General features: G+C 34.2%; 1 protein-coding gene across 1 annotated transcript in view; it reads right to left on the bottom strand.

The window, feature by feature from the left end:
- LOC107661606 (collagen alpha-1(V) chain-like) overlaps positions 1 to 7,012 on the bottom strand; it is a 67,549-nt gene extending 60,537 nt beyond the window's left edge. The window contains exon 1 of the mRNA XM_016451267.1: positions 6,940 to 7,012. The gene's annotated coding sequence lies outside the window, so the exon portion shown is untranslated. The remainder of the gene's footprint in view (positions 1 to 6,939) is intronic.
- Positions 7,013 to 7,263: the final 251 nt, after the last annotated feature.

The following is a 7,263-nucleotide window of genomic DNA, read 5'->3' as shown; positions in this document are numbered from 1 at the left end:
TATATATTAATGTATGATTTATATATTGATTACAATAAAAGGAATTGAACGTGAGAGGATGTTTTTATTACAATGATGGATATTAAATAATATATACTGTATTAATAGTATATATAAAAATAATATTAGAATTAAGTCAAAATTAAAGTAAAGAAAAGAATAAAGACAAAATTATTATTATTAAAATAATAATAAAATAAGAAATATATATTAATATTATAATAATATTATAATGATGATTCCTCGTTCTGTCCTGCCATATTTCATTTCAACACACATGTGACATGTTCACACACACACACACACACACGTGCACGTACTGCACACACGCATTGGATGAATCTCATGAAAACACGTCTGACTCATATTACAGCCTGAAATCACATGTATATATTATTCATTAAATAATTATCTTATTTATATATATAAATATATTATTTATCTTACTATATATCTATACAGTTAATATTGTCATTATATATATTAATGTATGATTTATATATTGATTACAATAAAAGGAATTGAACGTGAGAGGATGTTTTTATTACAATGATGGATATTAAATAATATATACTGTATTAATAGTATATATAAAAATAATATTAGAATTAAGTCAAAATTAAAGTAAAGAAAAGAATAAAGACAAAATTATTATTATTAAAATAATAATAAAATAAGAAATATATATTAATATTATAATAATATTATAATGATACATATTATAGTCTATAATCTATACACATACATATTATAATATATAACATATCTATACACACACACACACAATAATATATATATATATATATATATATATCAATTATTACAATTTATATTTATTAATACTACTTAGAATTTAGTTTACATATGATGCATAAAGAAAATTAAACCTGTATGGAAGGACTTTGTACAAAAAAAAACATTTTTATTTTATTTATTTATTTATTTTCTGGATTAGCATCGTGACATCATTTTCATGGCAGTCTTTTGTGTAATTCTGTAAATTATCATTAAAAATACACACAACGTTAAATATGTTAAAAACTGTTGAATTTCTACTGATTTTGGAGTTAAATATGACCCAGACATGTTCTTGACAGTTTGTGTTAGATTCACCCACACAAACACACTCTATCTGGTCTAACCACAGTTTCAAAGCTTGAAGTCTTGTACTTATTAGGTTTGTTTAAAAATGACATCATCGCAGCTGCTTATGACCTCATCAGCCCAAGACACAGGAATCAGGCCACATGTGATCCGCATTAGAACATGGACTCACGCTGTGGGAGAGATCGCAAAAGATTTTAATGAAGCAGCATGAAACACTCCACAAGAGCGACTGAATATCTGTGCGAACTCAAGACCGCAATGTAGACGCTCACACATGTGATGATGTTCGCACACACACACACCAGGCAGCGTCTGGCCATCCTCAAGAGTAAAAAAAAAAACAACCACAGAAACCAAACCATCCAATGACGTGAACACACACACAGTGGCAGCGTCTGGAGACCTTTAAGATATTTGCCAAAAGCAACAGGCATGTCTACCACTGCATTTTCCCTGCGTTCCTTTTGTCCACCAACCCTCCGTCAGCATTCACTCCATTTCTCCTTTTCTCTCACTCACCTCCACTTTCACTTCTCCATTCGATTATAATGCCATCTCTGGCCCTACAGCAAAAGTTTCTTGGTCTTTTATGTTCAGCTTCCTTAACTGCAGCATTGAATGATGGATTATTTAGACTGTGTTTTCACTAGGAACCATTATAAAGTTTAATTTGGAATGCCAGGAAACTACTGAACCAAAACATCTGTGCAATGTTGCTTTAATGTTCTCCCTCATTCGGCCTGAGAAAGTTTATGCAACCAATTTACATACAAATGTTGCATATTTAAATGTACAATTTGTAATTTAAGCAGCACCAAATGGAACTGCAAAATATGTAAACAAATACAGTTATTTTAAAGAAAAATAAATATGTAATTTACTTGACTATTTGGGGATGCAAATGTTTGTGGTTGATTTTTGAAAGAAGTCTCTTACTGTATATCAAGGCAGCATTTATTTGATCAAAACACAGTAAAATCAGTAATATTGTGAAATATTATTACAATTTAAAAAAACAATTTTTTGTTTCAAACTATTTTAAAATGTAATTTATTTCTATGATGCAAATCTGAATTTTCAGCATCATTACTCCAGTCTTCAGTGTCACATGATCCTTCAGAAATCATTCTAATATGCTGATTTGCTGTTCAAGAAACACTTCTTATTATTATCAATGTTGAATAATGTTGTGCTGCTTAATATTTTTGTGGAAATGCCATTTTTTTCAGGGTTCTTTGATGAAAATAAATTTTAGAATAACAGCATTTATTTAAATAGAAATCTTTTGCAACATGATGTCTTTACTTTCACTTTTGATCGATTTAATGCATCCTTAAAGAATAAAATTTGCAAAAAAATATTTTTTACAGTGGTGCATATAGGAAAAATAATAAGGAAACTTATCACAGCCTAACACATTTCAAGTTAAATCCTGACTATCAAGTCCCGCCCACTTTATTGTCTACACAATATTTTGTTCCACTCAGAAATGCAGCACATTATAGAAGTTAAATGTATAGTGAATGCAGTTTCATGTCTTTATGTCAGCTCTCTTGATGTTAAAGCTGCTGTTGTCCTTCTTTAAAAGAGAAAATCTAAACATTAAGCATTTCTTTCTTTAAATATCTTTCTTCCTCTCTCATTTTCTCTTTCAGTCAGGTTAGACAGAATGATGATACAGATCGAGCAGACGAGTGCGATGAGTGACGTGTGAATTAGGGCTGCACGATAAATCGCATGCGATATTTAACGCGCATCTTGTCAGAAAAGCCGGTTCTGTAATCAGCGGTAAATCTCCATCACCTGCGTGCTTTCACATTGAGCAGCATTAACTACACAGAGCCGTTGTTCACTGACTAGCTGCGCAAAACCACGTTCATATTCGAGCGATTTTTTGCACAGCTAGTCAGTGAACAACGGCTCTGTGTGGTTAATGCTGCTCAATGTGAAAGCACGCACGTGATGGAGATTTACCGCTGATTTCAGAACCGGCTTTCTGACAAGATGCGCGTTAAATATCGCATGCGATTTATCGTGCAGCCCTAGTGTGAATCATGCTGATTTCAACCACACGTCTGTAGGATTTGACACACACACACACACACACACACTTCTGCTGACCTGTACATGTGCTGTGGAAACCCCCTCAATGATGTCATGAGACATGAGCTTCAGACTCCTCATTCTGACCAGAACTTTCCACAAAAACATCACCTTTCCCTCCGTGTGTGAGATATTTTCCATCTGATACAAACCTAAAACTGATAACAGTGAGATGCTGCAGGAGACTGAAGATGAACTTTACTGCTTTACTGTCTACTGTCTACATTTGGAATGCTCTACAGTAGGGGTGGGGGAAAAAATCGATACAGCATAGGATCGCGATATTTTCCACAGCAATACTGTATCGATACACAGACGCCAAGTATTAGACTGTAATACAAATAGTTGAGTTTGCCAGGTGCATACAACATTTATGACAGGTTTTCATGAAAGTGTTGGTCAGTTTGTCTGCTTGACAATCCCATTTTGCACTGCAACAATAAAACTGAAGTGAGATAAACAAACTGAGAAATGTTTCTTTTTAGTTAAAACAGATGTTGTCATTTGAAGTTGGAAAAAGGTAATAAATTGCAATATATATCGCAGAATATCGCAATATATTTAAAATCGCAATAATATTGTATTGTGACACACGTATCGTGATAATATCGTATCGTGAGGCCTCTGGTGATTCCCACCCCTACTCTACAGTGCAGAACCTCACTATACAAAAAATTAATATTTTTTAAAGATTATTAGAGTATGTTTTACGATTTTAGTCTTTCTACCTCAAAACGTCACATTTAATTTAATGTGTTACTTGCTGTTTCTTTGTAATTATTTGTGCAACAAAAGCAAGAATTTAGTTTTTACATTTTAAAAAAATAATAAAGCAAACAGTGCTTTCCTATGCAAAACTCTCTGCTACAATTAAAGGGCATCATTTATAATGTTAGTATGATGGTAGCATAAAAAAAGCATTAAAACACATATTAAATATTGAGTGCATTTTAACTAAACAGAACTATTAACAGTATATCCGTATTTTCCATTAAAGCCCCACAAATTAAGTATATTATTTATAGTCAAAATGTCTCTCATCTGCCATGTTGGATGAAATCACTGAGCTCATCCCAATGCATTCTGGGATTGTCTTATCTATAAAAGTATACATGCTGTCGATTTCAGCCAAAATGAGAGGCATAATTAGAAAAAGTGTGACTATGATGCAAAAAATGTTGTCTAAATAGGCCGCTCACAAAGTTTTGGAACATGCAACATTTTATATCATTTTAAAGAAACAACTAGGGAAACTTAAGCACTTAAATCCAAATAAACCCAACAGGTCAACTTAATGCAAATAACACACCATCTAGTGTACGCTTTTTGTTCATTTCCTCTCTGATTTTGAGATTCCCTCTTATTTCTCTCTCTGTTTATCTTAGTGAAATTTGTCAGCATTTAAGGGAATTAAATTACACGTGCAGACTCTGAAATGAAATATGATTTTGCTGTGTGTATACGACAGGGGTTTGGTTAAGATTCTGTGGTGACTCGGTGTCTCGCTCTGTGGAAAAAAACACACGGCTCTTTCCATTTTCTCCAAACACTTTAACTTCAAACAGAAAGGTAGACCAAACCTTAAAGACACATCAGCATTCCATGAACCCCATGCGTCTGCGGTCAAAACCCTCGGGATGAACACTAACATTACCTACAGTCCTTCTGAATGATTCACATCCACTCCCCGACCGTTCCAATCCCACAATCCTTCAGCTTTTTCTATCAAGACACACTGAGATTAAACAAACGGCAACAAATTCAATTTTCAAATTTCAGTTTCTGAAAATAATTGCTTCCTGCATACTGCACTGCATTATTTATTTAGCATTTTTGTCCAATATTGTGCAAAAACGTCTTACCTTTTGACTAATTTAACATCACAAAAAATGAATTTCATGCAAAAGTATTGCATTTCTCTCAAGGAACTTTACGTTTTCGCACAAAATGTTTGCATTTTCTCACAAAAGTATTGCATTTCTCTCAAGAAACTGCATTTCTCGCAAAATATTTTCATTCTCTCGCAAATGTATTGTATTTCTCTCAAGAAACGTTGCGTTTTCTCAAAATATATTTGCGTTCTCTCGCAAAAGTATTGCATTTCTCTCAAGAAAAGTTGCGTTTTCTCAAAATATTTGCATTCTCTCGCAAAAATATTGTATTTCTCTCAAGAAACATTGAGTTTTCTCACAAAATATTTGCATTCTCTCGCAAGAATATTGTATTTCTCTCAAGAAACATTGCGTTTTCTCAATATTTTGCATTCTCTCGCAAAAATATTGTATTTCTCTCAAGAAACGTTATGTTTTCTCACAAAATATTTGCATTCTCTTGCAAAAGTATTGTATTTCTCTCAAGAAATGTTGCGTTTTCTCACAATATATTTGCGTTCTCTCGCAAAAGTATTGCATTTCTCTCAAGAAACGTTGTGTTTTCTCACAAAATATTAGCATTCTCTCGCAAAAGTATTGCATTTCTCTCAAGAAACGTTGCGTTTTCTCACAAAATATTTGCATTCTCTCGCAAAAGTATTGCACTTCTCTCAAGAAACGTTGCATTTTCTCACAATATATTTGCATTCCCTCGCAAAAGTATTGCCTTTCTCTCAAGAAACATTGCGTTTTCTCACAAAATATTTGCATTCTCTCGCAAATGTATTGTATTTCTCTCAAGAAACATTGCGTTTTCTTGCTAAATATTTGCATTCCCTCCCAAAAGTATTGCATTTCTCTCAAGAAACGTTGCGTTTTTTCACAAAATATTTGCAATCTCTCGCAAAAGTATTGCATTTCTCTCAAAAAATGTTGCATTATCTCGCAAAAGTATTACATACCCCCCAAAAAACTTTGCATTCTCTTGCAAAAATTTGCATTTTCTGGCAAAAGTACTACGTTCACTCAAGAAACTTGCTTTTACTCGCAAAATATTTGGATTCTCTCACAAAAGTGTTGCATTTCTTTCAAAAAAATTTGCAGATGAGACAAATATCCTTTTTCCTCCCACCACCTCATATTAATTCAAACACAAAAGTCTTGCAAGCAAACATGAAATTTCTCAGGAAAATGCAAATGTTTTGCGAGCGAACACAAAAGAACTGAAATATATATATATATTTGTTTTATCCCATCTCCTTTTTTACTATCACTGTGTCTCTTTAGGGGACACACTGAGTGCACAAATAACATGAGCACTATGATATATCTTTCTGAGCAATACAGTCTGACCAAATACGAGCACAACCACACTTCACATGTACTGTATACTTATTTTAAACATTTATGGTTGACCTGACCATTACACACACACACAAGCACACGTGACAGTCTATAAACCCTTGTGCCACAGGGTAACACTACAATCTTACATTAGCACTACATAACCACAACTAGCTGCTAAACAAACACGCACACGTTCCTCTCTCACATCTCCACTGGACACAGTCACAGAGAGATGCTGAAACATTTCATCACTCAGTGAAGACCACAGACACATGTCCACAAATCCCTGCTAAAGACCCACAACACCCTGACAGCAAGACCAAAGAAGCCCAGTGCAAATGTGATCTATCTTCTACTGTATCTCAATTCTTACTCTTAGACAACAACGGCTCACATCAAACTGCTGAGCCATGAAAGAGCAATAAAGAAGCCTCTAAGGAGATGCTCTGAGAAGATGTGAAGAACTTTTCGACTAATATTCTGTAGGAAAGACTCTGGAGCTGCTTCTTACCTCAAACACCTCCTCATCCAGGATACGCGTCCCGAAGACCACGATGCCTTTGGTGTCGATGATGGGGTGAGGGCTTCTGGATAGCGTCCGTGTCACCTTTTTCTTACAGTCCAAAACCAGAGTGATGCTCTGTTTGTGAACACTGATCGCCACACGGTGCCACCTGACACAAACACACATGAATGAGGGACTATCCATTTATCCATCTATACATCTGTCTCTCCGTCTGTCCATCCATTTATAGATCTGTCTATCTGTCCATCTATCTATCTATCTATCTATCTATCTATCTATCTATCTATTCCATCTATCCATCCATCTTCC

The sequence above is a fragment of the Sinocyclocheilus anshuiensis genome, unplaced genomic scaffold (assembly GCF_001515605.1).
Source record: "Sinocyclocheilus anshuiensis isolate Anshui unplaced genomic scaffold, SAMN03320099.WGS_v1.1 scaffold1425, whole genome shotgun sequence".
Classification (NCBI taxonomy): domain Eukaryota; kingdom Metazoa; phylum Chordata; class Actinopteri; order Cypriniformes; family Cyprinidae; genus Sinocyclocheilus; species Sinocyclocheilus anshuiensis.
This window is presented reverse-complemented; position numbering and strand designations above follow the sequence as displayed.